Consider the following 26719-nt stretch of genomic DNA (forward strand, 5'->3'; position numbering starts at 1 on the left):
AGGGAGCTTTTCTTCCTCTGAACTCCTCTGGCACATATGCCAAAATCTCTTCAAGGACATTTAGTGTAGGCTTTCCGGGGTAGGAATTGTGCTGAATTCTTATTTGCACACTGGTGGGATGGTGGCGCTTAGCTTACGGCACTTGCTTGCTATGCAGCCTGGGCATCAGAATCACCCGTGCAGCTTTTAAGACCTTACAAATGTCCAGGCCCCACAACAGACCTTCTGAATCAGAATCACTACTTAGGTGATCTTACAGATCTTCCTCAACTTATGGTGGTGCTACATCCCAATAAACCCTTTGTAGGTTAAAATTATCACAAGTCGAAAATTGTATTTAAGACACCTAACCTACCTACGGAATATCACAGCTTAGTCTAACCTATCTTAAGCGTTCTCAGAACACCTACCTTAGCATATAATTGGGCAAAATCATCTAATACAAGTGTATTTTATAATGAAGTGTTGAATATCTCGTGTCACTTATCGAGTACTGTACTGAAAGTGAAAAACAGAATGGTTGTCTGGATACAGATTGGTTATAAGTATAGCAGTTGGGTGCCTGGGTGACTAGTGGGTTAAGCGTCTGGCTCAGGTCATGATCTCGGGGTCCTGGGATTGAGCCCCATGCTGGGCTCCCTGCTTAGCGGGGAGCCTGCTTCTCCCTCTCCCTCTGCCTGCTGCTCCCCCTGCTTGTGCTCGCTCTCTCTGTGTCAAATGAATAAATCTTTAGAAAAAAGGTGTAGCACTTGTTTATTCTCACGATCACATGGCCAACTGGTATCACAAGAGAGTATCCCATGGTATACTGCTAGCCTGGGAAGGATCAATAATCAAAATTTGAAGTATGGTTTCTACTGAATACATATCACTTTCACACCATTGTAAAGTTGAAAAATTGTAAGTCAAACCATCGTAAGTTGGGGACTGTCTGTATATAGGCAGGCACTTTTTAAAACTCTAGACTTCCACCATAAATCTTGTGATGGTGTGTGGTATTGCTATGGGCACCCCCTTCCCCCCACCCCAGGTCCCTGACTCCTACTCCCTTCCTTCCTTACAGAACCCGCATGTGTTCAGAGAGCCCCCCCTCCTCAGCATTAGTCCCCTTGCTTCAGAGAAGCATCCCATCACCCTCAGCGTGAGGGAGGAGCCCTGTAGTCTGAAGCTAAACACCATGATTCAGGAATGGGTGTGTGACCCAGTTCCGGCCTTGGAGAGAAGCAAGAGGGATGCTGGAGACCTCTGGGAAGGGTCTTTCTGTTGTAGGAAGCTCTACTCTTTCCTGCTGTTGCACTAGTGGTTACCGGGGCCACCCTGTGATCTTTCTCACTCCCCTCCCCTCTCCCACAGCCGGGAGCAAATCTTAGGATGAAACTGAAAAAATCTGGATCCTTGGGGGTGGATCAAGCCAGCCTGAGCTGATCTAAATTTAGACCGCTACTTGTGCTACATTAATAAATGCCTAATTGTTTAAGACAGTTCTCTTACTAGTGGTTGAAATATCCTCCTAGATACACTTGTTTTTATTTCTTCAATCCCAAGTATCACCCACACTGCCCTCTTTAATAAGTGCTCAGTAAGCAATTGTTGAAGGAATGAATTCACTGTCATTGAGCACCGATATATGCCGAGAACCGGAGACAAAGTAGTAACTAAACAAAGTTCCTGTCATCTTGGGTTTTGTACTCTGGTGGGAATAAAACGGCCTTTGTGGGTCAGGTTAGCAGCCTCTATAGAGAAATAAGCTTTTTGTTTCTGTTTGTGCAAGTAGATGGGTTCAATCAACATTAAGTGGTTAGAATGAGAACACTTGTGCCAAAGGATCACCGCTAAGGAATTCACCTGACCACCAGAGTGACTTTCTGCAGTTAAAGAAAAAGGAAATAACAAGTGGGATCATGAAGAATACTTTGTCCCCAAGTTCATGACTCAGAGGAAAAACGACAGTGCTCTTATTACTGTATCTCAGCCACAGAGCATAAGACACGTCATTGCAGAGGACCAAATGGGGTGTAACATTTTGAAAGGGCTAGGAAAACTTGATTTTACTAAATAAATGGAATTTGGAGAAGGAAAAACGGATGACCTACTGAGTGTCATCTGTGAGTATATGAAAGGTAACCACAAGGTAGGGATCAGCTCACCTCCAGCTCTTCCCTCTGTGTGATGCCCATCACTAAAGATTAAGGAAGGAATGACCTAGCAAGGGAAATGCCTGATGGGAAGGCAGATGTTGAGTAGCAGCAGATCTGGTCAGAAAGCAAATTCAGAGGGGTGGGGTAGGAAGCACAGTCCAGCCCCAGGAGTTGAGAAGCAAAATCAGGAAGACTAACAAGGATGCAAGACAAAGGGAAGCATTCTAGACCTAGAGAGAGGAGGGCTTTGTGGACCAGGGCTCAGGAACTTTGAGGCCTGACACCAGAGAAATGAGAGTCTAGGACATTTACCCTCCTGTCCTGAGGTCTGGCCTTAATCATAAACTCAGTACCAGTGGACAGAGAAGAGACTGACAAAGCATGACCCCTTCCAGGGCAGGAGGTGTCACAAAGGCCCTATGAGATAAGGTACATGACATAGTGCTGCGTAAATATTCAGTGGGTAATTGAGCTCATCAGACGGCCCTGTAAGATGGCAGCAGTCAGACCATTCTTCATCCCTAAGCATTAAAATCATAGTTATCCTGGAACTGGCATGAATTTCAGCTCCCTGAAACAAAAAGAGAATTGCGATGGACATCTTTTTTTTTTTTTCCCTCCTCCCACGACTTGCATCTCTGCCCCCTAGTGATAGCTTTGAAGTTTTGGGGGGGAGGCCACTCTCCTCTGCCCCCAAACCATGGGACTCAGGTGAAACCAATTCCCAATCACATGTTGCCACCTAGGAGTGGTTGAGTAACTTGGCTTGACTAATTAGCATATTCCTTCCCTCTAGACACACTGATTGGTTCAGGGATGGGCATGTGATCCAAGTTGGTCCAATGAAAGTCGATACTGAGATTTTTTGCTTGAAAGGCTGGAAGAGATAGCTCTGTTCCTGCTGGTTTGCCGAGCTGTACATGTAGAACATGAGCACAGAGCCGGCAGGAGCCACTGCTTGGGGAGTGCTTGCCAGCAAGTGGAACCAATCCAGAGGAGAGCAGGGCTAAGAGAGAAGAAGGGATTGCAAGGCAATAATTCTGACAATATAATTTTGAGTCTCTGGTACCCGCTATGCCGAAAGACAGGCCTAGTCTTGACCTTCAGTTACTATTGATTAAGACAGTCTAAACTGGGTTTCTGTTGCTTGCAACTTGGTGTCCTGAAATGATAAATAATGGAAGACCATATTATGATAACTTGCTTTCCCATCTTCTCAGGTGAGTTGATGAGATCTAGCCAGTCAACTTACATAGTGCCTCCTATTGCCAAGTACTGTTCTAAGCACTGGGAATAAAACCATGAATACAACGGAGTCCTTGCCCACAAGAATCTTAACTCCTAGCAGGAGGAGCCTGCTATTGAACAAGTCAAAATAAATACATAAGAAAAGTACAGGCTTAGCTACAAAGGATCAAGAAGATTACATTGAATCGTGAGCAGGAGAGGCTATTTTTAGTGGGGGTAGCCAGGGAAGGTCTCTTGAAGGAGGTAATGACATTTGAGATGAAGTCATAGTAATAAGAGGCAGCTGCTCAAGACTGGGGAAGAATGCTCCCAGGAAAAGAAGAGCAGATGTAAAGGTCCTCAGACTGGAACAAGACTGGCCTGTTCAGGGGACGGAAAGGAAGTGAGAGTCGCTGCAGTGTCCTAAGTGAGGGACCAGTGGAGAGAGATGAGACTGGACCAGTAAGCTGCGGCAGCCCCTTGACCTTCTGAGAGTTTGGGTTTTATTCTGAATGCAGTGGGCACTCACTGGAGTGTACAGAGGACCTGACTTACCTTTTAAAAACATTCCCATTGTCAGGTAAATGTTAGACTAAAGGAAGATAAGAGGGAATAAGACCTATTGGGAGGTAATGCAGGCGTCCAGGTGAGAACTGATGGAGGGACCCTGGGCCAGGGTTAGAGCAGCAGAGGACAGGTGGTGGATTTGGGATACATTTTGGAGGTGGAGCCAATAGGATACACCAATGGGTTAGAAGTGAGGTGTGGGATGGGGGGGGAGAAGAGAAGTGTGAGGAAACGGGATGATTCAAGCCCAAGCGGTTAGGTGGATGATGGGGTCACTTACAAAAGTGAGAAATCTGAGTTGGGGGGCAGACTTGCGGGAGGAAAGAATCCATATTTCTATCTTAGCTGTGTGAGATGTCCTCCTGGGGATGTCAAGTCGGCAGTTGGTTAGCCACCCCTTGAATGCAGCAGGGATATTTAGGCCGGAGATAGTTATTTGCAAGCCATAGTCATGGATGGACTGGATGAGGACACGGAGCTAGAGAAGAGAGGTGCTCAAACCCAGAACCCTAGGCCTGCACTAGGGGGAGGAGGAGCAAGGGAAATGAGGAATGGCTGGTGAGCTAAGAAGAAAACCAGACAAACATGATGTCACAGAAGCCTAGACAAGTGTTTCAAGGAGGAGCGAGTTGTCATCTAGGGTTGCCCCGAGGTTGCGAAAGATGAGCTCAGAGCATGGGCCCGTGGCTTTGGCAGAATGACCCTGGTAAGGGACCGTTTCATGGAAAGATAAGGACAAAAAGGCACAGGGCAGTGAAGAGAAGAAAGCCAAAGGAAAACATCCAGGTCCGGTGGTCAGTAAGTCTTGCTGGCTGGGTACCGCAGGGCTAGACCTGTGGAAGGGATTGACAAGCCTTTGTTAGGGTATGCTGTCTTTAAGAAGAGACTATTTTTACAATTCATTCATACAATTTAGTTTAAATTTGTATGCAATGAAATACACATATCTTAAGGGATGAGGGTTTTTTTTTTAATTGCGATAAAAATCACAGACCAAAATCAGCCATTTTAAAGTGAACAGTTCAGCAGCATTCAGTACATGGTGATGTTGTGGAATCCCCACCTTTACTTAGTCCCAGTTTTCATCCTTCCCAAGGGAGACCCCGTATTCCTTAATGGTACAGGGTTTTCTTTGGGAATATGCTGCCTTAATTCACCACTTAATTCACATTTTACATTTATTTTTTAGGTCTGGGTAGCTGGCCTCCATGTAACCCAGCTTTTTATTGCAAGAAGCAGGGCCAAGCCAAAGCAACCTGTGATGTTAGAAGTCAGGATCGTGGTACTTTGGGGCAGGAGTGAGTTTGTAGTGAAGGGAAGGAGACCATCATGGGGGCTTCTGAGGCGGTCTGTGTCTGGACCCGGTTGGTGGCGCGTGGGTGTGTTCCCGTAAAGATAATTATTCACGTTGCTCACTCATGATACCCACACTTGTCTATATGTATGCTTCGATTTAAATTAAAAAAAAGAAGGGCACCTGGGTGGCTCAGTGGGTTGGGTCTCTGCCTTCAGCTCAGGTCATGATCTCAGGGTCCTGGGATCGAGCCCCGCATCAGGAGCAGAGAGCCTGCTTCCCTCTCCCCCTCTGCCTGCCTCTCTGCCTACTTGTGAGCTTGCGCTCTCTCTGTGTCAAATAAATAAAATAAAATTAAAAAATAAAAAAAATCTTTAAAAAAAATTAAAAAAAGAAATAGCTACGGAATCAGGAGGCCTGAGTGTTGGCTCCAGCGCAGGAAGTGAGGGGCTGCGTGACCCTACACAAGCCATTTAACCCCTCTGGGCCTCAAACTCCCTCACCTGTAAGTGGAGAGGATTGAGCCAGACGCCCTTCAAGGTTCCTTCCACCCAACATGGTTCCACGCGCAGTTTCCTCCATCCAAAGTGGGGCATTTGTGCTGCGGAGATCAGCCCGAAGCCCTTACTGACCTTGGCAGAGGGAGAGTCAGGCCTCATTCATGCTCTTCCTTTCAGAAACTAACGGTTGCAGCTGATGTCTCTGTGGTACCACTTGTCAGCGGCAAGGCAGCTGTGAAGTTAATGATAGTGCAAATAAAAAGCTGCTAGTAATTAGGCGGCTGGATGTTCAAGCATTATTGTTATTTTAAAAAATCAATTAGCTGAATAAGAAAATGCCATTGAGACAAACATTCATTTTTCTCCCTAGCACAGTTCCAGCTGGGAAGGAGGATAATGTGGTCGATTCCAGAAGGGGGAAATATGGAGCTGATATATTGGAAATTAATATAGATTTTTAAAACTGCACAGGGGAAGATGGAAGCTTTTAAGTTTTTTTTAAAAAGCTTTTGTAAGGGAGGAAGAAGCTTCCCATAATCACCTGTGATTTGTACCCACTATTGCTTTATTAGCAAGCCTCCAGCTCTGGCAATGACCACATCCCCATTTTAGAAGGCCTTTTGTAACAAAAAAATGCTTTTAGGACATCTGGGGTTATTGATCGGTATTCCAAGCTCTGGAATAGGACCTGGGGAATCTATGAAGCAAGTAAATGAAAAAAACCAGAAATGTTTTCCTGTACGTCTCTTGTTCATTGTTCGAATCACTGCCTTTAGCCAAGCAGATCGTATAATATGCTTGTGTTTGGTTAGAGTGCTCTTCTGAGGACCGCTGGGGTCTGTGTCCCGCATTAACCAGGTAACTCTGGGGCCAAGTGTGAACATTTCCTGGGCTTTAGTTTCCTTATCTGTGAAAGGAGATTCTGTTAGTGCCCACCTCAAGGGGTGCGTGTGTATGTCTGTGTGTGTACACGGGTGTGCACACACATGCACACAAAAATTAGTTTGCATAACCCACGGAGAATGCTTTGCTCGATGTCTGACATGTAGCAGGCACTAGGGAAATAGTAGCTCTTTTCACGCTGGGGAAAAAGAGGGAGTTCTTAGGCCTGTGGGGAAGGGGCAGGGAAGGGGCAGGCAGCAGGAAGTGGATCCAACTGTTTGCCTTTTCTGTGGCCTTGTGGACTCCTGCATGTGAAGGCTCTTGACCACTGTGGCTCTCATAAGACCCCCGCCAGGGCTTTCAGGCTACTCTGTGCTTGTCAGTTTTGTGTCCCTGCTCGTTGCACTTTTAGAACCACAAATAGCCCTGGAGAGAGGGAGTCAGAAGATGATGAATGATGACCACGCCTCCTGCCGCCACAGCTGGTGACACAGGCCTTTAGCATAATGGAAGGCATTTGGGGATCTATTTTTCTCTCACTGCGTAGAGGATTACTCACCTCACTCCTCTGTGTCACAAGGAAGGAGGGGTGGGGGGGACACAATAAACTGCCAAGGATGAGTCAAGTTTTAATAGAACATCTTTGCTCTGAAGGCAGGGACTCCTGCTTCGTACGCTTTCCCTGAGATTCAAATTGCAGAGCAAGCCTCGAACTCGTGCTCTTTTACTTCTTTCTTCTCAGGGGAGGGTGGCAACTGGAACTGTATTGTTTTTGGAACTGTGTTTTGACCGTGTTCCTTCTAGGATGGAGAATGAGGGAAGGTGATCCTCCCAGAGCTGGCTCCCTTAGGGCCTCGCTGAGTCTTGATTACCAGCCCAGGCTGGTTCTGCTCTTACCTTCTCCTAAAACATCCACCCCCATCTGAGCCTTTCTGCCCTTCCCATCCAGGGGCGGCCAGGTTGGCTGGCTCTGGAATAGAAACAAGTGTGGAGAACATCTCCTTCCCTGACCAGTACAGAGCGGTGGCCTTAGTAGGTGTGTCATCTACCCCCCTGCTGGTCTAGTCCAGTCAGGAAGCCGGTTGATTCCCACATGGGTGTACTTACCACGTCACCCGTGGCTCCAGTCTCCCTGTGAAGCTCTTTCCTCAGGGTGGCACGGAGTCTTTCCCCAGGAGGTGTCCAGGGAGAGAAAGGCTAATAAGAGAGAAGCGATATGATCAGTTTTGTGATCATTTAGTGTTGAAGCTAAAGGATGCTTCTTATAACATAGTGCATTTGTATGTGTTTTCTTATTTCCGTGGTGTGAAGCAGTGGACCAATCAGAAAGGAAGTAAAGGGGAGGGTCAAGTGCAGGTCACAGGCCAGGAGAGGAGAGTGTAGGACAGTGTTGAGTTGGCCAGACCATTGGCAGGAGGCAAATTTTGAACATCTCCAAAGACCATAGGAAACAACATTGCAGAAGACATTGATTTTAACTGAGCTAGTGTTCTTGAGCCAGCAGCTCCCAAACTTAGCTGAGCATGAGAGTTACGGGGAGCTTTCCAATCATACATGTTCTGGGCTGTGCGCCGGGGAATTCTGAGTCCCTGGTTTGGGATGGGAATCTTCGTTTTCGAAGTTTTCCCGGGTGGTTCTGATGACCAGTCAGGTTGTTTAATTACTAAGTTGTGCCACATTTCGAGGGGAGATGGTCACGTATTATCTACCACCAACAAGGCAGCTCAGGCTTATTATTATTCTAAACCTTTTGTTACGAAATGTAACACACAAACAGAAAAACACACAAAACAGAAAAGTGGCTCAAAGCAAACACCCAAGTGTTAAATAGAATATTGCCAATGGATATGTTTTTTTGGCAATTAAATAAAAATCTTCAGAATTTCCATATTTATAAACCACTGAAGCTATTCCATTTCTTCAGCACCTGAATTGCAAGCCTTGGGATTCAGGTATAATCTCTGATAACTCACAAGTTTTTCTCCGGCTTAGGGGCTGACTTTCACACTTCATAATCTTGTACTTGACTCTGATGATGAACCAGGAGTCAGAATCTCAGTTCAAACCCCAACTATTTCCTCTACTTGCCTGTGATCTTGGACAAGTTCCTTTACATCTGAAATAAGAAAAAGAACAATATCTACCCCATAGGATTTTGTGAATATTAAATTTATTGAGCCAACTCAATATTGCCTGGTGATCTACAGTTTTCCTGTCAGACCCTGTTTTCACTTTGCTCATCTCCAAAACGTCTCTTCCCAGAAATTATCCCTGTGCCAGAGGCTTGTTGCATTTCCATCTGCATAGAGACATGCTCTCCTATCTCTTGTCTTAAAAGGAAATAAACGAATTAAAAACAAATTTAAAAACCCCTTCCTTGACCCCACATCCCTGTCCTGCTATTACCTTATTTTTCTGCCTCCATTCCTGCAACATTTCTGTAATTACCGTCTCTGCTTATCACTCTGTGTGGTCTCCTCTGTGCTCTGCAGTTCAGCCTCTGTTGTCCCAAAGCCACTGACACCACACCTGTCAAGATGACCAAGAATGTCTGCTTTGCCCCAGTCTAGCAATTCTTGTTCTATTCTGAACTTAGTTGGTCTTTCAGCAGCATTTGACAGAGTGAGCGATGCTGAGAGCTGGAGAGAGAAGCTTCTGAGCAGAGGGAACTGAAAGCCCAAAGACTCTGAGATGGGGACAAGCTTAGTGGACTCAAGAAGCAGGAAAAAAGGCTGGTGTGGCTGGAGCACAAGAAGGGAGGAGTATGAGCTGAGAAGGCAAAGGTCTGCAGGGGCTAAACCATGGGGCACCTCATCAACTAGAGCGAAGCTTGTTCATGGCGCCTGGCACAGCGCAGGTGCTCGGGGTTCGCCGTTAAAATCACCGTTATTATTATTAAGATCTTAATAATGCCGAGTGTGACAAAGGGGGAAAGGGAGCTTGGTAGGGAAATGGTTAAAATTCCCAGGTCTTGAAGAGCCTTCAGCCTATGGAGGGTCTAGATTATACACAAGTAACTGAAGGGAAGCCCACAAGCCGATTTCTTAATGGTCAGTTGTCGTCATCACCCCTCCCCCTACCACACACACTTTCTTGGTGAATTGTGTCCCATCCCATCCTGTGAGTCTCCCTGGATAATTAAGGTTCAGTTTTTCACTTGAAAGGAGCAAAAATGGGCCATAAGTCCCTGTGAAGAAAGAGATGACTAAGAAGCTACCAACTATGACGTTACCACATGGGCTGAGGACAGACACTGGCGCCGAGTCCTCTCTCCTTTTCCAGATAAATAGTAGCTGGTCTGTTGTTTCGTGCCAGGCTGCAAACTGTACAAAGGAAATCAGACTCTGGAAGCCCCCCTTTGGTTTCCTGATGCAACGTGTATGACCTAAAGCAGGTTTGTTTTTATCCTCTTCGTGTCCTTGCCACACACATTCCTACTGTGGGCACCTGCAGGCACACACACACACAACACACATTCAACATACAAACACACGCACACACTCAGTGCACCCCCAGATACTCAGTGCACACACTCAGTACACACACATCTTTGTCATAGCTAAACTTAATTTGCTTTCATTTCCAAACTCTGACGCTTGCAGAGTTCTTCCTCAAAATGATAAGCCCATAGAGCATTCTGGGTAATGACATGTAAATGAGTAAGATCACTGTGTTCCCTGTTTTTGATTCTGGTAGACCATTCATATGGCAAGAAATATGCTAGGGTAGAATGTATTCCATTCTTAATCTGATTGTTTTCTGACTTTTGTGCTTGAGGACATTTTGTCATTATACTGGTTTTCTGGTGTTCCTCTTTTTCATGTCTAGAAGCTCAATATTCTTTTCTGTCATGCACCATTTCCAGCACTCCAGGCCAGTGTGATGTCTTTATCCTCTCCATTTTAGATTTGAAAGCATCTGTTGAGTGTCTGAATGTGTCTGGCTCAATACAGGTGCTTCGCTTGAAGAAAACCTAATAAAGTATGAAAAGTCAAAGCCACAGGAGGACTCAGCAAGATTTCCTTCCTATCTTAGTATTTTTCTTGTTTTTTTTAAAAAATTTACTCTATGTTAATAATCTTATTTTATTTTATTTTATTTTAGAACCTATCAATCACCCTCTGATGGAAATGGGAAAAAAAATTATCTCACCCACAGATCATTTGAGAAACAATGAAATATACATTAGAACCAAGAAATTTTTTAAAAAGATTTTGTTTATTTATTTGATAGAGAGAGGGGTGCAGAGCACAAGTAGGCAAAGTGGCAGGAAGAGGGAGAGAAAGAAGCAGGCTCTCCGCTGAGCAGAGAGCCCGATGTAGGGCTCGATCCCAGGACCCTGGGATATGACCTGAGCTGAAGGCAGACACTTAACTGACTGAGTCACCCATGTGTCCCAGAACCAAGAAATTCTATTCATGAAAAGACACAGAGGTTGAAAAAACAAGCCACGTAATCAATTCAAGTAAAAATGGGCGAAAAATCACTTTACAGGAGAAATCTCAATGCCTGGTGAACATGTGAGCTATGCCCAACCTCACGATCACCTCACTGTCAACGAAAGCCACAGATTATTAATGGGGGTCAAATTGTAGATCGACAAAACCTAAGACGTCCACGCGGAGCAGCAGGCGCTCTGGCGGGAGGGTAAGCGACTCAAAGCCTTTGGAACACTCTTTGGCAGCATCCACTGACGCTGAACACAAAAAGCCAGACCCACGAACAGCAATTCCCCTCCAAGTCCTCGTCCTAGGAACTGACAACATGCTCCCAAGCCCGGCCGTGAAAGCAGCATGATTTGTGATGGTTGCAAAGTGAAAATGAGACGCATGACCACCAGTAGCCGGCCGGATAGAGAGACGCATGACCACCCGTAGCCGGCCGGATAGAGAGACGTGTGACCACCAGGAGCCGGCCAGATAGAGAGACGTGTGCTGTTCGCACTGCGGAATCGTTAGCGGCAGCGAAGACCATCAGGCCACAGCTTCAAACCGTGACGTCCATGAAGCTGAAGGATTGCACCCTCCATCCCTGCCACACGCCAGACACTCCAGGGTCAGACGCTCCCTGTACATTCAGTGAATTCTTAGTGCTGGAGTTAGTCCCGTCTGCAGAGCCTGTGCCGGCTTGGTGCCCAGATGTCTTGGCAGTGAGAGAGGGTCCCTGAAAGGGTCTGGGGGAAGTCGTTCTGGGCTCCCCTGGGCATTGCTGTGGTTGTTCCTGTCACTGCTGTTGAGAACCTTTGGCCTGATGGTTCTTGAACCACAGGAGCTTGTTCAGCTGAGTCGTGCGTCCCTCCTGCTCCTCCGAGGCTGGATACCCGTCCTTCCCCAGGCGTTTCCCCGGCTCCTGCGGCTGCGCCCCGCGGTGGACTCCCGGCTCCCGGTGCCAGCCCCTCGGTGGCCTGGGGATGGTGCAGGGACCATGAGATTCTTAGGTTCTTACATCCTTCATCCCTCTGTTCCCATCTCTTGAGCTTAGCACATTTGTAAATTTTTTTCTCATGTACGATTTCGAACCATATACCCGTTGTCCAAAATAAGGTTAATCCTAGAAGCATTAGAGAACGAGGCGGTCCTGGCGCTGGTCTCTGCAGGCATAGCCCAGATCGTGGCTGGGAAGAAGACACGGTGAAAATGTTAAGACACTGAGTGAATGCAAAGTACCAGGAACCTGCCTTTTCCTCCAGAAAATCACCAGCCACCTCTCTCCCTTTCCAGCTTCAGGTTCCTATGGCTGCACTCCTTAGCTATGTCAGCACCCCCGAAATTGATTCCCAATCTGCCTCCCCATCAGCATTTTTTAAAAAACCTCAAACATAGCATACTACATACAAGGTTTCTTTCTCACCCGTATTTCTTGGCAGTTGGACATTTAGGTCTGCCTCGTTAAAGGTTTCATGCCACTCCACTCTCAACAGGAGCTAACAGCTGGACACTTGGGATTTTTTTCCTGGTGTTCGTCTATGGTGAGGCTGCAGTGAAAAAGAACCTCCCTGTTTAATCATTCTTTCCAAGACCGAGTTTCCTTGGGTGGTTATTAAAATGTTTAACTTTTTCTTTCAAGAAAAGAGGATGTGAGGGGTGCCTGGGTGGCTCAGTGGGTTAAGCCTCTGCCTTCGGCTCAGGTCATGATCCCAGAGTCCTGGGATCGAGTCCCGCATCGGGCTCTCTGCTTGGCAGGGAGCCTGCTTCCTCCTCTCTCTCTGCCTGCCTCTCTGCCTACTTGTGATCTCTGTCTGTCAAATAAATAAATAAAATCTGAAAGAAAGAAAGAAAGGAAGAAAAGAGGATGTGAGCCGAGAGGAGTCTTCTGCGGGCTGGCCGGGACGCTGGGGCTCTTCTGTGTAGTGGCAGGGTCATCTTGGGTGTGCGCTTATCACAGGGAGGTGACATGGGAAAATTCCCATAAGAATGGTCTCGATGGAAATGCAGCAGCACATTGGTCAAGATGCCTTATGAAGTTGAAAACATACCGCAACAGTAAGGTGTGACTGAAATAGTGGGGCAGATGTGACTGCAGTCAAATACCGCAGCCGGTCACATATCCGCTTGTTTGGCTAGATGGTACCCAGAAGACTGAGAACACCTAATCCAGACAGACTCAGGAAAAAACTAGGAATGTGTTGTGTCATGTAGAGTGCACAGGGTAGGCTGGCTTCGTGCACTGAGATTCAAATGCTCAGGTGATGTCACAAGGACTGGATGTCTTTTCTTGGCCTTGTCTTCTGATGTGTTGGCTCTCATAAGTCTTGCTGAGGGGACAAGATGGCTACAGCAACTCAAGCCTCATGTCCCCTCGGGCTTTGGTACAGCAGGAGAGGGAAAGAATCTTTATCCCGAGTAGCTGAAACCTGCCCCAGATGGGGTCTTCTTGACCCTAATTGGCCAGTTGTTAGTCAGGTGGCCATCCCTGAAGCAGCCAGAGAATGTAATTCTCTGGCTGTCTCAGCCCAGATGTAATACCTTTTTGGGACTCAAGGCGAAGTCACCACTGGAATCCTGTGGACTGAGGGGAAAAGAGTAGATTCCTGAAAACAAACCCAGTGCTATTCAGGCATTAAGTGAAATGGACACTGGGCCATCAAGAAGCCACAATTTTTTTTTTGAAGATTTTATTTATTTGTTTGACAGAGATCACAAGTAGGCAGATAGACAGGCAGAGAGAGAGAGAGAGAGAGAGGGGGAAGCAGGCTCCCCACTGAGCAGAGAGCCCGATGCAGGGCTCGATCCCTGGACCCTGGGATTGTGACCTGAGCCGAAGGCAGAGGCTTAACCCACTGAGCCACCCAGGTGCCCCAAGAAGCCACAAATTCTTACTGCAGTTAGGGACTTGCTGTTCATGAGCCTGTCATTTCAAAATTCTGGCACAGCTGAGTTTCCTTCAGGGAATATCTCTACCTTCTGTTTTAGGGGGCACCGAACCAACAATTAGATGCATGCGTGTGGCAAGAGAAATGTTTACATATTGAAATGGCCTTTCAAAGCATTTCTCTTTCTGTGAGATAACTCTTCCTCCTGTCAGGAAACGAGGTTTGCCTCACAAAAGTCTAGCAAAAGGAACGTAGTTCTTAAATGGAGTTGCCGGGAAAGCAAACACAAAGGCTGGGCATCCTTCCTCTGCACAACTGAGAAGAGATGATATGCAGAAACCCTTCGGACGTGCGCGATCATTTAAATCAGAGCAGAGAGGGGGAAAACCAATAATTTTTTTTTTTATCAAACGTGATTACATTTAAGATAAGCTCAGCCTTGCTTCTACTGTCACAAAGGGAAAGTGGAGGAGTTTGCCAAATAAGCTCCCCTACCTTCAAGTTTTGAAAGAGCCAATTATAGTTGCAAATGACCTAAAATTGGGCTTGGAAGTTAACACTGAAATAATCAATAAGTGTGTCAGTTCTCTAATCTTATTTTCTCGGGTTACACCCCGGCTTCAGCTCTTTCTGCATCATCTGTTTCTTTTCCCTACTCTACCTCACCCTCAAATCTTCATGTCCTCTTAGCTTGCCAGTCTTGCGGAGCACAGGGGAGCACAGCCCTGCGTGCAGCTCATGGAAAGGCACTCAGGGCCCTTTGCCTAGCCTACCATCCATGTGAGTCAGTGGTTACTATCCTGACCTCGGCTTGGCTTTTGGAGAGAGTGGGATAGCCGTGGGGTGGGTGAGCCCCACGAGGCAAGCTTGAGGGGGCCACCGGGAGCATGGGTGCAGAGCAGACATCTGACAGGCATGGAGTTGGGGAGACAGGACCAGAGGGCTTTCTTGGCTCTTTATCTGGCTCTTGGCCAAGCAGTTCCCAGCTCCCCCCGCTCCACATTCCTTATTTCCAGACAACAAGTTCTGAACCCAAAACTGTGGTAGCCCTCAGTTTGGCCAGTAACAGGTTTTAACATATTTTAAATCTAAATGCCTTTGGGTACAGTATGTGTGTATAAATGGGGATGTATTCCTTTTGTTTTCCACAGTCTCTACTACTCCTCTTGCCTTTCACAGGCCTGCTTCATTATACCTTATCTGACCTTCAGCTAGTGGGTAACATATTGACCCTTTCATTTTTTTCACCTTAATTCTCTCTCCTTTCTCTCTCTGAGATAAACAGTCATTGAGGAATAACTCAATCTTGCGTGTATGTCCCCCCCATGCCTCCATGCTTCACTGGGCCACACTGAGTCCCACTCTCCAAGTCTGCCTTTCAGGTCCCCAAAGAAGCCACCCCCTGCGTGGATTTTGACGCCTCTTCCTGTCCTGGCCTCCAGCCTCCTCCCAATTCGTTCACACTCTGCCTCCAGAGCTCCATCCGAAAGTCACTACCTCAGGAAAGCCTATCCTGACTGCCCCAGACTAGGTTGGATCCCATCGCATACCCAGAACACGCTGTACTTCTGCTTCACAGCATTTACCTGGACAGTCTTGCAAGAATGACCTGTTTGCTTTCCTCCCTCCCCCGAACAACCCCAGCCTCCTGCATCTCCCAAATGCGAGCTCAAGGAGGGTGGTTACCCAGTTCGTCTGGTTCATGGTTTATCTCCAGCTCCGAAGGGGCCCAGTCCGAGTGCTCCTTACAGGTGACCGGTGAGCGAGGCAGCGGAAGAGGTGGTTCAGGTAGCAGCGGACTGAGACAGCAGAGAGGAGGACTTCAGGGGAAAGACCGCGCGAACGCAGGGTCCAAGGGAGCACAGCGCGGGCGTACGGCGGTACCGTGCGGGATCTAGTTCATTCATACATTCCAGCCTCCTTGAAGGAGCTGACTCCCCCAAGTCCCCTCAGAGCAGCTTCTTCCCCCACCGCTGTGTCTCAACAGCCCACCGTGTGCAGGAGGGGTTCCCAGCTTCGGTGGGCCCTTTTAGTTTGAGCCCAGTAAGTCCCCTCTGGCACTCCCTCTGGTAAGCTGTCCCCACCTTCCCCACTCTGTTTAGATGCCGCACTCCATTCCCGCGTGAAATAAAAGCCACTTAGTAACCTCTTCCTCAGTGTCTCTCTCTTCTGTCTCTCAACTCTGGCCTTCGACAGCGCTTCCATGTAGTGGTGTAGGGCGAGCAGTCTTCCCAGGAAAAGTTTTCCTACATGTCTGTGGTTTTACCTGAATTGCTTTTGTTTGAGGTCTAAATGGCTCTATTGATTTTCTGACCCATTCAGGAACTTTGCTATTTTTAAATAAAAGAAGGATGTGCCAAGTAATAGCAAATTGAAACCATCTCCATTGGTGCAAATCACCTTCAGGAAGGACAGACCACCCTTTGGGGGCCTGACGCAGCAGAGGGAGGGGCTCCATTCTGGACGCAGAGATCTAGGTGCTGAGCTTGCTCTGATTCCAGCCCCCCGTTGGTGGCCCTGCACCAGCCCTGTCTGCACCATGAGGGGGTCTTCCCCAGGGTGAATCTCAAGCCCCTGGAACTCAGATGGTTCACCTGGGTCCCTGAGCTCAGGGTCAGTGGATGTCACTCTTTCCCCCTGTGCTTGTAGCCCAGGAAAGCCCCAGGGCATGGGTCACCAGGGCTTGCCTGTGTCCTTGGACAAAAGTTGTGGCTGTCTGGGCAGGGGGTGCACTGTGGGGTCCAATTTACAGGAGTGTAAGGAGACTAGAGAAATGGTTCTTTCTTTGTTCTGTGAAGACCCTAAGTGAGCCGACCTCTTACTTCCACCCACTGGGACTGTGACACAGGAGTGGGCCTCATGGCTGGTGTTAAAGGAATGCATGTTTGTGTCCCCCACAACCCAAACTCATATGTTGAAACCCTAACCCCCAATGTGATGGTGAACTTTTGTGAAGTGATTAGGTCATGACAGTGGAGCCCTCATGGATAGGACTAGTGACCTTAAAAGAGACCTCAGAGAGCTAGCTCCTGCTCTTTCTACCATGTGAGGATATGATGAGAAGTTGGCTCTCTGCAGCCTGAAAGAGGGTTTTCACCAAAAGCCAACCGTACTGGTGTCTGCTTCTGAATTTTTGGCCTCGAGAACTGTGAGAAATGATTATGTATGGTATAAGCCACCCAGTCTATGATAATGTGTTATAGAAGCCTGAACTAAGACAGTTGGGTTGGAAGAGGTGTCTGCATATACGGGGGTCTCCCCAATAGTTCCTCCGGTTCTTTTCCCTTGCCGCCACTGACTAGAATATGCCAGTATGGCCAGGCAGGAACTGTGAGGAGGTCTCCTCTTCCACACCCCTAACCTGACCAGGGAGGCATATGAATCCCCAAAGGGACATAGAGCTGTTCAGTCATCAAGTATTTTCCCTCCCTGGGGGACACATCATAGTGGAACAGAAGAAAGTCCTGGAAGGGTCACTGGTTCAAGGACTGTGTGGCCTATACAGCTAGTAACAAAACACCAGATTAATATCTCCCAGGGCCACAGAAAATAGGATCCATTCATTCCAGAGCCCTAGGAAACAATGGCAGCAACTCAAGGAAGCTTAGAGCTTGCTCAGAGTTTGTTGTTGGGCATTTGGAGGAGATGGTGGGTGGATGCCCAGGATTTCACGTGCCAAGTGACTTGGCTGCCACCAAGTTTTGCTACCATATCTTGCTTCTGAAACAGGACGAGATTTATAGCTCCAAGCCTGGCTGGCCTTCTGGCTGCAGGCTTCACTCATCCAGACCCTTCTCCTCTTCCTAAATGCTTTCATTAGTCTTTTTCTGCTCAGAAAAATATGAGTCTCTAGTTTTCTAAAGAATAAAAAAAAATTGACTTCCCTTGCCAAGCCAATGCTCAAGGCTGTTCCAGTGTTCCCCAAGGGAAGCCCCTCCTAAGCCCTTTTCCACTTCTGCTTCCATAAGATATCTGAAGGCAGTGAGGCACAAGCCTCCATTCTCATTCTCCTCTAGCCCTGGCTCCTTTTCCAAGGTCCATTTTCTGGGTCATCTTTCTTCTTGAAGCATCCCCTATCCATGTGGTCCCTATGGGTTGTTTATCTCTCTGAATTCCACTGTAGGAAGGAAATGTTACAACCCAGTTCTTTTTTTTTTTTTTTAAATTTATTTATTTATTTGACAGACAGAGATCACAAGTAGGTAGAGAGGCAGGCAGAGAGAGGAGAAAGCAGGCTCCCCGCTGAACAGAGAGTCCCGTATGGGGCTCGATCTCAGGACCCTGGGATCATGACCTGAGCTGAAGGCAGAGGCTTTAACCCACTGAGCCACCCAGGCGCCCCCACAACCGAGTTCTGACCTTCTGGATTATAAGCTGTATGGGGGCAAGGACTGGTCCTGTGTTGTTCACCACTGTATAACGTTAACTCATCATCCAGGGCAGTAACTGGCGCATAATAGATGCTCGATAGATACTTGCTGATTTAATTAATTCCATTTTTTATTATCTGTTTTGTTTCATTTCATGTATGGAATTTGGTTGGCCCAAGTAGACTGCAAGCCCGTCAGAGCTTAAACCTGGTTCCATGACAGGTACTTGTGAAATTCTTGTTCACTGATTTAGCTGGCTCTCAGAGCCTAGAGGGAGTAGTTACTTGGGCAAGGCTGAGTGTCTTTGCAGATGCTTTTTCTGGAATTTAATTTGACAGTACAAACCAAGATCTATATCCCTTGGTTTGAGAATAGTTCATCTATAAACCCATCCTAAGTAAATTAACCGACACGTCATCAATATTAATAAAGTAAGAGTGGCTTTACTAGACTGCCAGGCCCTCGTATGTGCCAGACCCTCAGCTGCCAGCCACTTCACATACATTCTTTCCTGGGATCCTCTGAATCACCCCATGAGATAAGTACTTTGAGCCTCAGTTCACAAATGAGACACTGAGGCCAGAAAAGTTTATGGAACTTGACTAATCATCACATCCTTGGTAAGTGAGAGAATCAGAACCTGACCTGGGAATGTGTGACTCCAAAGCCCATGCACTGTATCCTTATTATACCAGTAGAAAACCATGAGCAGGGGTGCCTGGGTGGCTCAGTGATTTAAGCCTCTGCCTTTGGCTCAGGTCATGATCCCAGGATCCTGGAATCGAGCCCCGAATCTGGCTGTCTGCTCAGTGGGGAGCCTGCTTCCCACCCCCACCTGCCTCTCTGCCTACTTGTGACCTCTCTCTGTCAAATAAATAAATAAAATCTTTAAAAAAGAAAAGAAAATCATGAGCAATATAAATTTCTAGCAAGAGGAAATGAATGAATTATGGTATATCCACAATATAGGATATTATTAGCTATCAGCAATAATGTTTTTGGAAGACCATTCAATGACATGGGAAATACTTTACATAAAAAGTTAGGTGAAAATAGTAAGATTCTGCCATGCATTGAATGGTGACACTGGAAGATATATCTAAATCCTTGGAGTTTATGAGAGTCAGCTTGTTTAGAAAAAAGATCTTGCAGATATAATTAAGTTAAGGAGATAAGATAAGATCTTGAGATAAGATCACCCTGGATTACCAGGCTGATCCCAAGTCACATAAGAAACATCCTTATGAGGGATGGGAACGAGAAAAGACACAGGAGTAGAACACAATGTAAAGATGGAAGCTGGGGCGCCTGCGTGGCTCAGTGGGTTAAAGCCTCTGCCTTCTGCTCAGGCCCTGATCCCAGGGTCCTGGGATCGAGCCTTGCATAGGGCTCCCTGCTGAGCAGGGAGCCTGCTTCCTTCTCTCTCTGTCTTTGCCTGCCTCTCTGCCTACTTGTGATCTCTGTCTGTCAAATAAATAAACAAAATCTTTTTTAAAATAAATAAATAAATAAATAAATAAATAAATATGGAAGCAAAGATTGGAGTGACGTGTGTCTACAAGTCAAGGAATGTTAGCAACTGTGAGAAAGAAGAAGCAAGAAACAAATTCTTCCCTACAACCTCTCTAGGGGATACAGCCCTGCTGACACCTTGATTTCAGACTTCTGGCCTCCTGAACTGTGAGAAAATAAATTTCTCTTGCTTTAAGCCACCAAGCTTGTGGTAATTTGTTGCATCAGCCCCTAAAAACTAATACAGATTTCTAGCCATATGTTGCCTTAGAAACCTTACTCCCTGTCATGTCAGTCCAGACCTGCTGCTCTCTGATGCCAACCTACATCTCAAGCTGACAAGCATTCTGTAGCTTCTACCCCAGGAAATGGTGTCCTTTCGCTCTCCTGGTCCTGTGTCCCCCGCTGAGTTCTCCAACTGCCCAAGAAGACCAATACAGAGATATAGACATATACCAGTATGTCTGTTATAAAAAAAATGGTACTTAACACCACTACTGGGATTCGGTGCCGTCAAAGCAGACCAAGTGCCAAGCACTGTCCTAAGCGCAGGGACAGCATGAAGACCCACTGTCATTATGTAGTGCTTTAGAGTTTGCAAATCCCATCCATGTGCCTTCTCTATTTGAGCTTCACGCCACCCTAGAAAGTAAGTAAAGCAAAACATTTACACCTGTTTTGTAGGTAAGTAAGCTGGGGCTTCACAGATCATAAGTGCCTTACTCAAAGTCATGCAGTAGGGCAGAACATAAACCCAGGTTTCCTGCTCATTCTTTCCATGATATTAAGTTCCTTCCTGACCCAGTGTTTGGGGAATTCAGGGAGAAGAAGGTGAATCTTAGAAGAGATAGAATTCAAGCAGAGTTTTGTAAAATGATAGAATCCCAATAGACTGGGGGTTGGCAAATTGTGGTCTACGGGCCACAGCCTCCTATTTTTATAAATAAAGTTTATTAGAACACAGCCTTGCTCGCTCATTCACTTATTGTGTGTGGCTGTTTACATAAATTGTATCACCTGCAAAGTCAAATACAATTTGAGGCTTTACAGAAAAAGCTTGCTGGCCCCTGCCACATAAGTTCCATGTGTATGGGAGGAGCTTGTGGGGGTGGAGATTGCCTACAAGATAAGGAAATCCATAGCTTCTGGTTAAAAGTAATATTCAATTCCTTGGAATAACTCTATTTCTGGTCTTGATAATAATAGCAAACACTTATACGTTGTACCTGTTATGTGCCAGGCAGTATTTTAACTGCTTTTTACACATCGCAACAATTACTATGATTGTCGCCATCATCATCATCATCATCATCATCCCCCTTTTATAGCTGAGGAAGTAGGGCCAGAGAGATCGATTAGCATGCCCAAGTGTGCATAGCTAGGGAGAAGCACAGCCACTGTTCAGAGTCGGGTAGTAGCCACCAGAGACTGTGTGTGGAATCACCTCCACATTGTTCCTCACACCCTTAGGAATCCTGGGAATTCCCTCATTCATTCGACAAGAATGTCCAGAGCCCGGCTGTGATGTAGGCCAGCGCTGGATGCCGTCTGTTTCTTTCTGCTCAGGCAGTAGCTACCATTTTCCCGACAGACCTCCCCCCGCGCCCACACACACACACCCTGCCACTCACCTGGAAGCAGGAGCACTGTTGGCAGCCTGGTGACTCTCTTTTGATACACTGGCCTGGGGAGGTCAGGGAAGCTATGACAGAGCAAACGTAAAGGCTTTTCCAAGACAGAGACAAAGTGCTAAAGCCATGATGCCACGATCAAAGACAGAGTCACCAGCTGAGTAAGGAAGGGAGGGAGGCTGCGGGGCCCTGTCGTGATGCCTAGAGACTAGTCACCTCGGCCACGAGGATGTTTTCCATCCACGGAGGCTGTAGGATTCTCCTGCAAGCCATAGCGTGATAAGCTGGAGAACGAAGTCAAGTCAGCTAGCTCCAGGATGGGACCCTGGCCCAGGCGCACCAATCAGCTTCGCTCAGAGGCCTTAGCATCCTATTGTGGCTTGTTTCTCTTCCCCCTTCAAAGGTGATTGATTGGTACAAGAAAAGGAGACACAAAATTTCATACTGATGATATCATCCGGGATTGGGGGGAGGGGAGGGCTGCTCTGTTGGCGTATGTTTAAGAGCAAGCAAGGGGGACATGGGGCAGGTGCCCATTCGCAGGGGTGGATGCACCTGTCTCTGGCTGCCTGCCCTCCAACCCCCTCCCCCCACCCCGAAGTGGCTGGGAAGTGGGAGTGGGAAGAGAAACCTTCTAGAGTCAGTATCAGCTCCTCTACCCCAACCACTGCTCCCCAGGCAGCAAGCCTGTGAGGGGCACCTTGTGCCTCTCTGTCACACGAACCCCTCCCCTCCTGAGAAGAAGAAGAATGAAGAATTGATCAAGGCTCTCGGCCCTTGCTCACAGCATCAGTCATGGAGTCCTGGGTGTCAGGTTGAAAAGAAAAAAAAAAAAAAAAAGCGTACACTCTACCCCAAACAAAATGGAATGAGAGAAAACACCCTTGAATATGCCCTCTCAAGATAGCTCCATCATCTGGAGGTGAGCCCAGAAGGCAGGAGAGAACCGTTTCTGAGTTTCCTCTTCATTCCTGGGGGGCTGCAGCCCTCAGGAGAGGGGTCCCCCTCAGCCATCTGCCCATGACCTCTGCGGACAGTCCATAGCACAACAGCTGGTGAGCTGGCCGGCGGGGGACCGGGGGACCCTCAGAGTTCAAAGGGGTGGGCTCTTGAGAAAAAGGCAGAGCACCGGGATCCACTTCAAAGGCACACAGAGTCCAGCTGGTGTCTCCGTCCCTGTAAGCCTCCGCTTGGCTGGTGCCTCTGCTCTGAGAGGCTGGGCACCATTTGTGGTACTGGCCGCCTGCTCCTGTTCCCTTTGTGCCTCAAGCTAAAGCTCCCAGCTGCACGCAGTTCTGGCCAGGATCTCAGGAATGAGCTGGCCCACAGGCATTCGTCCCAAGTGCCCAGGTCCAAACCAGCAGATGCCGCCATTCACTGAAATCAGCACGTAACTCTGGAGAGCCTCCATAGGCCATGCCCAGGGCCCAGAGGAACCAAGGGCCCTGCCCCTGCGCACTCTGGGCTTAATGGCTAGTTGGGGGACACAGCCCTGAAACAGATAAATACAGAACCGTGAGTGACAGTGACGCTGTGGGCTCTGAAAGAGACGACCCAGGTGCTGAGAGGGACCTGTGCCAGGAGACCTAAGTCAGCTGGGGGCTCAGAGGAAGAGTCTGGCGTGGTGGTGGGTGGGCTGCTGTGCTGTGAGAGGGCAGCTGCACAGGCAGGAGGAACCACACCTGCGAAGCACAGGGCTTGGGCCACCGAGGGGCCACCGGTGACGAAGCTGGGCAGAAGGGGAGAGAGTAGGTTGGGAAGAAGACTCAGGCAGGGGCCAGTCCACTGTGATTTTGCTGGCATTTCCCGAGGGCTCAGCTCTCCGGGCACTGAACAGAGCAGCACCAGCCCTCTCTCAGGGGACTCAAATGTTGTTTACTTACTGTTTCTCTCCCTCCCTCGACTTCATCTTTCTCATTGCATTTACACCCAGAGCCTGCAGCTCCCCGACCCATCGCCGTCCGTGTCTGTTTCAGTGCCATCATTTCTGCCCTCTCTGAGCTACACTGAGCAAAAGTATATGTCAAGGATAGATACCAGAAGACAAGAGAAGGATACTCCGAAGGGCCCTAACTTGGGACTTCTCTCCCTAGGGACCCCATGCTATCCAGTGCTGGAGGCAAAGCTGTTACAGTATGGGAGGTGGATTCCAGCGGGGGCTGGATTCGAGTCCTGACTCTGCTCCCCACTGACCATGTGTGACCTTGAACAAATCACCCCCCCACGCACTCTGGGTATCCGTTGCCTCATCTGTGAAATGAATGGATTGCCCTAGGTCAGGGGACCCCTAACGTGGATCCGTAGGTAAGCTTTCGGGGGGCCCAAGGATCCCTGGAATGGCATATAAAATGTAGTGGATACGAGTATTATGCATTTTTCGGGGGGAGGGTCCATAGTTGTCATTCCATTCTCAAAGGAGACCAGGCCCCCCAGAATGGTCAGGAGCAGCTGTGCTGGGCGATGTCTGTGTGCTTACCCGTTCCCGCAGTTGTCGGATTGTCAACGCTGAGGTCTTTTCGGAGGAGCACTTACCGTAAGGTTGACAAGACACTGGCTTCTGGGGCTCTCAGAGCCTCGAGAGGCTGGGAGTGTCCCAGGCAGGGAAGGGGCTCAGGGTACAAACAGGAAGTGTTTCTACATTTGCATTTCTGATAACCTGGTTAAGGAGGTCTCTGAGGAAACAGCCCTGCATCTGTGGGATGTCCGCAATTCACCGCTGACATCAAATCCCCGCCCCCGCAACTAACTAAATACTCACTTTTGTCCTTAACTTGGTTTTCAGAATGTTGTGTTCTTTTTATTAAGGAATGCCCCCCCAGTTCTTGGTCTTTGGATGCCACACAACCGCAGTCGGCTCCCGGGTCCTGGTCCTGGATGTGACCAGGGGGGAGATGACCCAGAGGGGTGGCGGTGGGAATCCCACATCAGGGGCTGCTCTCCCCTTTCTCGGCCTGCTGAGCCATCCGGGTTTCTGCTGCTTTTCCTCGGCTCCCCTTTCCTTTAACGTGATTCCAGGGAGTGGATCGGAAATGACCTGAGCGAGGGGCCCACCTCCCTGGGACAATGGCCCGGTATTTTTGACGTGGGAGTGGCGCCTGCTGTGACTCAACCCTGTAGCAGCCCAGGGACAACACCTCCTTCAGAGTGGCCACTGTGTTTCGCTTCAAGCCGCCCAGCTGCGTTCTGCGTGACCGAATCGGACACCTCTCACTTCCTCTGTGAACGGAACGCGGCTTTTGGATGACGTGCAGGCAAGTCACTTGTGCAAAACAGCACATCTCCACCTTTGCTCTCCCAACCCGCCCCACGCCCCTCCCCCCCGCCCCGACCCAGCTCTAAAGAAGAAGGGGGGAAAGAAGGAGGGAAAAAGCCATAGCGGGACGGAACGGGGCTTCAAACCGGTGGAGACTTGGAGGAGAGGCACAAGTGCTGCTCTCGGGACTGGAGCGGAACCAGGTGCGCCCCTGAGACCAGTGCAAATCTCAGGCCAGCGCCCCCTGGGCTGGCCGTGTGAGCCAGGCCAGCAGGTCCCCGGACTAACACAGCTCTCCGCTTGCCCAGCATGTAGCACTTGCTCTGCGCCCTGGTTTTTCATCCTCACAGGGAAAGTGACTTCCATGTTTTGTGGGGTGCACCCAGGGAGGCACCCTGTTGGAGGGCCAGCAACCTGGCAGCCTCCTCCTCCCAGAGTGGCAAGAAGCACTGGGGAAGATGGTGCAGCCCCTGGTCCCACCACAGGCCCGAGCTCTTGGAACCCTTTCCCACCTTGGATGTGTCTCCGGCTGGCGTTTCTCCCACCCCAAATGAAGGGCAGCCAAGGGTGCCAGCCAAGGGCTGGGGGAGTCCCAGCTCCCCAACGTTACAAGACACACGGGGGACAGATGTTTGGGTCTCTGAACCTGCCCATTTCCTTCCTGCCCATGGACTCAGTAGCTAGACTGTGACACATTGATGAACAAATCCTCCAGGAATGATGCTCCCTTGAAGTTCTTGGCTGAGTTAGAAGAAGTAAATAAGTGAAAATATCTACAAGTCATGTGAGGCAGTGTTGGCCTGCATCATGTCAGGCAGCAGGGGAGTTCCTGTGAGGCTGCGCTCGCTCTGCAAAGGCACGGGGCTCTTCTCCATGGGTCTGCCGGTCTGATGACTGGCGGACAGAAGGCCTGGGGTGACAGCTGGATACTTGCAGCCTAAGAACTGGGGCGGGTCACAGATGCTGGCTGGGCCTCACCTTCCTGTTTGGGGGGAGCTCTAACACCCACCTCGGAGAGATGTTTGCAGGATTAAAGGAACACTCCTTAGCCTAGGGCCTGGCTGAGGTGCTCAAGGCGTATTCCTCACCTCCCTGCTCTTTCCTTTCTTTCTGAGCCCCTTCTTCCTCTTCCTCTTCCCCTTCCTCTTCCTCTGTGCTGTCCCCCCCTTGCCCCCCCCCGGGTCCTGACAGCTACCTTTCCCCGCCACGTGCAGCGCCACAGGGCCTGGGGCTCCCCTTGCTTTTGCATCTAGGGCCCCTGTTTCTTGCCCAGACCTTCTACTCTGCCAGGTCTTCTGTCTCTGACCGGCTCCCCAGCCACCACTTCCCACCTGCTCGGTTCTCACGGGCATGACGCTGTTTCTCCGACTCAACGGACTCTGTCTGCTTTGTTTACAGCCCGCACCCCCCTCCGCTTCCACTACCATCTCCCCTAGTGTCCTGTCCAGCTGGGCACAGTAAACCTAGCCTGGGGTCACATCCACAACAGGGGCCACTGAAAGTCCCCAACTGAAGGACCCAGCCTCTGCCCACCTGCCCATCACAACACGGAGGCTCTGGGAGTTCTCCTCCTCCCAGGAGAGAACATTCCTCAGAAAGGGTGGCTGATTCCCCACCCCCACCCATGTGACTTCCTTGGAAGGGGGAGGGGCAGGAGCCGGAGGAAGAAGTCACAGCTTTAGGAGGTCTCTTCTTGCTGGCAGGAATCAGATTTCTGTCTTCAGGGGCTTTGTGCAAGGCCTGGGATGGAGAGGGGTCATGGTCGGTTTCCATCCGGGGCCCCCCCCCCCCCCCCCCGCCGACACACACACGCACCCACACACACCCACCCTCAGCCTCCGGGCTGCCGGGCGACAGTCCAGGCTTCTCGAATGTGGCACTCCATATTATCATCAGCTTGTCTGCATCATAAGCCTTGCGTTTGACATCCTGGAATGCCTTCCGAATCTGTCTGAGTAATACCTTCCTCTGGTTTTGAAGTTTCTGCCAAGGAGGAATGTCGCTGGAATGCAGCCCCTGCTGACACCTGGGCT

At 48.8% G+C, this 26719-nt stretch overlaps 2 long non-coding RNA genes across 3 annotated transcripts in view; one reads left to right on the forward strand and one right to left on the reverse strand.

The window, feature by feature from the left end:
- Positions 1-24521, forward strand: part of LOC116572929 — a 45735-nt gene extending 21214 nt beyond the window's left edge. For both annotated transcript variants that reach the window (XR_004278555.1, XR_004278554.1), the window contains exon 3: positions 24449-24521. This is a non-coding gene — a long non-coding RNA (uncharacterized LOC116572929). The remainder of the gene's footprint in view (positions 1-24448) is intronic.
- On the reverse strand, positions 1-26601 carry LOC116572930. The gene is made up of 4 exons (XR_004278556.1): positions 26516-26601; positions 21434-26426; positions 11061-12222; positions 1-11 (listed from the first exon to the last, which is right to left on the reverse strand). It is a non-coding gene; the product is annotated as an uncharacterized LOC116572930 (long non-coding RNA).
- Between the last annotated feature and the right edge of the window lie 118 nt (positions 26602-26719).

The sequence above is a fragment of the Mustela erminea genome, chromosome 14 (genome assembly GCF_009829155.1).
Source record: "Mustela erminea isolate mMusErm1 chromosome 14, mMusErm1.Pri, whole genome shotgun sequence".
In the NCBI taxonomy this organism is placed as follows: Eukaryota; Metazoa; Chordata; class Mammalia; order Carnivora; family Mustelidae; genus Mustela; species Mustela erminea.